The sequence below is a fragment of the Athene cunicularia genome (assembly GCF_003259725.1).
Source record: "Athene cunicularia isolate RWA chromosome 9 unlocalized genomic scaffold, athCun1 chr9_part1, whole genome shotgun sequence".
In the NCBI taxonomy this organism is placed as follows: Eukaryota; Metazoa; Chordata; class Aves; order Strigiformes; family Strigidae; genus Athene; species Athene cunicularia.
Window position 1 is genome coordinate 11277981 of NW_020799110.1, and position 3756 is coordinate 11281736.

General features: G+C 47.0%; 1 protein-coding gene across 4 annotated transcripts in view; it reads right to left on the reverse strand.

Annotated features, from left to right (window-relative positions):
- Positions 1–3302, reverse strand: part of COPS7B (COP9 signalosome subunit 7B) — a 25396-nt gene extending 22094 nt beyond the window's left edge. For 3 of the 4 annotated variants that reach the window (XR_003399017.1, XR_003399016.1, XR_003399015.1), the window contains exons 1-2: positions 1602–3302; positions 1091–1220 (exon numbers count right to left, since the gene is read on the reverse strand). The gene's annotated coding sequence lies outside the window, so the exon portion shown is untranslated. The remainder of the gene's footprint in view (positions 1–1090; positions 1221–1601) is intronic. The other variant, XM_026854804.1, reaches the window with a different exon arrangement.
- Between the last annotated feature and the right edge of the window lie 454 nt (positions 3303–3756).

The window sequence follows — 3756 nt, forward strand, 5'->3', positions numbered from 1 at the left end:
GGCAGCCCCCTCGGCAAATGCCGCCCCTCCGGCTCCACCGCGGCCCGAGCGGCTGTTTAATTACAAGCAAATGAAGTTTCTGCCTCCCTCTCTTTTGGGGATGTGAGGTGCCGTGGCAGCGTCGCGGGGTTTACTCACTCCGAAATGACCCATGCACTGGGCCACCATTGTAAGGCCACACTGTAGCGTGCTCTTTGTTCTGACAGCATGGCAGCACGGGTCTCTTTTACATGTACGGGTCCCATTCCTCTTTGGGGTCCTTGCATATGCCACAGCCTTCAGAGAATATTAAATCTCCCGTTTATGGCAAGAACTTCAGCCCAAGAAGCTGAAGTGGGGCCATTTTTACATCCAACAGTTGCGCGAGGCTCCCAGCCAAGCCCCTTGGGCCAGTCCTGCTGGGGTGCAAATGGAAAAATGCCAAGAGATGGGGTGAAAGATCACAAGGTGCTTGAAGTGATTTTAAACTTTATAGAAAAATGGCCCATCCAAGTGACAAACCAAAGGGCAGAGCTCAGTCTGTGATGTGCAGGAGCAGAGAAGGAGCTGGAGGGATTGAAATCCTCTCCAGAACACAGATCAGGAGCCAAAAGACTCTTGAGGAGGTAGAAGAACCAGGGTGGAAACAAGGTCTTTTAAGGTTGTTACCCTCTCCAAGGTCTATATGCTCACCTGTGCCACGCTGTGAATAAAGCATGCTTCTCTTAAAAATCCTTCAGCCAAGAGCAAAGTGCTTCTGGCTTTCAGTCAGCTAGTCCCTGAAGATCAAACCGTGGACAGGCACTGTCAGGAGCGGGGAGCTTTCAGGGAATGAACTATCAGAAACTATTAGGAAAACTGATGGGGCTTAGCCTGTGCCTCAGATCCATCTGCAGCCAGTCCCTAGGGTCCCATCTTCCAGAGAAGGGGTGTCAGACAAGCGCAGACATGCAGGTGTTGGGATGCTGTTGTGACACTGGACTTCACAGCAAAATGAATGTAAAAAAACAGGCCCTGCACAGGAAGGGAGCTCAGCCAGGGCTATAACAAGCCATTCAGTAATTTACTTAAGCCACACTTAGATCTCATTTGCACAGGGAGGGAGAATTACCTCTTCAATCACATCCTAAACAGCCCCTCCACCATGGTTCGTGTCCCCCGCAGACACATTGGAACAGTTGCCTTGGGTTAAGCAGTGCGTGGCCTCATTTGTCTCGACTTGTTAAAGCTGAAATCTCAGGCTGAAATACAGATAGAAATTTATGATCATGAGCTATTTGCCATGGATCATTTTTGCAACCTCTGGCTGGAGCCTGCAGGTAAAAATCAGCTGTTAGCCCTGTGTATGTCAGCCAGGAGGGTCTTTTAGTCAGGCTGTTCTGACACCTCCTGACTGCTGAAAGCCAGCCTGGATGGCTGACATGGACTTTGGAGGACAGCGTTAGCTAAGCTCAGTTTTTGGGATGGATTTTTTTTTTTTTAAGAGAAAAATATGTGGATGCCCAGCTGTCTCATCCCCTTTTAAATAGCTATTGCAACCTCTTGCTCCACCCACACAGCTTTCTGCGTGCAGGATGTTAATCCATTTTATCTTTTAATGTTGGCATTATCTCTTGACTCACCCCATCTCTTCCCCTTGTGATTGTGCACTCCAGGTCCCTTTTAGGCAGCAGATAATTCACCTTATTCCCCTGCATTGCCTGAGAAAATAAACCATAAATTCAGAATAATCTCCCAAGCAATGGGGTCACCAGAGCCCCAGAGAAGACTTTGAGAACATGGTTTCTCTCAGTCAGAAGCCAAGACATGAGGCTGTAAAGTCACCTGTAAGGGACAGAGACCAGGAAGGGTGTGATTAACAGCACAGAGTGACACCCCTCTCTCCTGCAGCTTCTATAACAACCAGTTCAGTATCTGGTTCTCCAGCTGCTCATCCTGCCTGCATCTGCCTCCTGCATGCCAGGCCAGCAGCACCAGCTTCACCCCTTGTAGGTGTGTACCACCTGATGCCCTGGGACATAATTCTGGAGCTGGTTCTTCCCGTCCTAAAGTCCCAGTTCCGAATGTCATTGGCAAGAAAATTACCACCTGGCATCATCAAGGAGAGAGTCAACAGTGAAAGCGGATACTTTTATGTTTCTTATCTTTTTCCTTACCTTTCATAACTAAGGTGGATTAAATCAAAAACTCTTGTGAAAAGTGGCACATAAGGACAACATAGGACCTTACCAATAACCCACATAATACACATTCTATTCAGAAATCATATGCTAGGCTAGATTTAACCAGGATTAGGATCTGGTTCCTAAAGTGTCTGTAATAATTTTACTTCCTAACAACTTAAAGCAAAATAAAATCAGTGGCACCATGGCCACGTTAGAGCAGGACTGGGTGCACCTACACATGACCAAATGCCCAGTTGCTCTAGGGGTAAGCTGCGCTGTGTAAATGCTAACACAATCCTCAATGCAATTTCATTCCTTATCTGTGTGTGCCTTCACCATGCTTCACCTATTTATTCTCTCTCCTCCAGGCTTCTGATCAGCATCCAGCACACATCTCCAGAGCACAGGGTGATGGGAGCTCCCACGCTCTGCTGAAGATGCTGTCAAGCTCTCTGCATTTCCCAGGATCCAGAGACTAAGCTGCTCGCTGGACTCATCCTGCACTGTAGCCAGGCGAGGAGCAGTGTGTGTGTCTGGGTGGTTGTAGACACAACCTCTTCCATCAAATGTGGGGTGGGATGAAGCCCCGGCTTATGAAACCATCTCCCAGTTACGCTGATCTGCAGAAACACCAGCTCATTTATCTGCAACCTTGAGAGAACAGCTTCTGGGGAAGCAGAAAGCAGGTTGGAGACATCTTTTCACCTGCAATGGCAGCTCAGAAACGGTCACCCCTGCCTGAGATGTTAAAGCAAAGGTGAAGTTTTCAGTACAAAGTGGCACCAAGGGACAGTGAGACTTCCAGCAACTTTCTTGCAAGTAGATTGGAAAAATTATGTGCTCAAGGGTGTCATTTGTGTTAATGTAGCCAAAGGATTCTGAGAAAGATCCCAGGGTTTCTGTCACTCTCTGAGTTAACAGTTCACATGTTCCACTGCTGCTCGTGTCTAGAGCAGTCACAAGAACTTCACACTTCAGCCATGAGCTCTTTTGTGATTTTCCAAAGTTCAAAAATGAGAGGCCTGTACTTCCCTGCACAGCATGGTGAATTTGGGAATTCTGAGATTTGGTCAGAAAACACAAAGACCCCAACTCTAAATTCTGGTAACACTCTTAGCCCTCTGCTGGAGAAGCCCTTCAATGTTGCAAGAGTTCCTCACTGCAAGACCTCTCTTTCATCTCTGAGGAGCCTGAACAGAGGCAGGATTGAATTCCTTATGCCTAAACCAGCATGCCATACGTCCACCTGGCAGCCTCTTCCCACACACACAACCCTTTTTTTCTGCCTTCTTCAGGTCTGCTCTTTTTCTTGCTCACCTTTTCTCCCTGTCAGTCTATTTCCTCAGTGATCTTTAGTCCCTCTGCCTTAGACAGGCTGTGTAATTGCATGCTATCTAAAACCCAGGAAGGACTCTTAATAAAAGATGGATATATATTAGCATAGCATACCCCTGACACTCTGCTCAGATTCAAAATGATCTGTTCATACTCTTTTAAACTGACAGTGTGGAACTGAGCATGGATCACATGCATCAGGGAAATAAATGCTACCTATTTTTATTATTAAGATCTCTTATTGGTTATACAGGCAGTGGCCTTGTCTTTATGCATT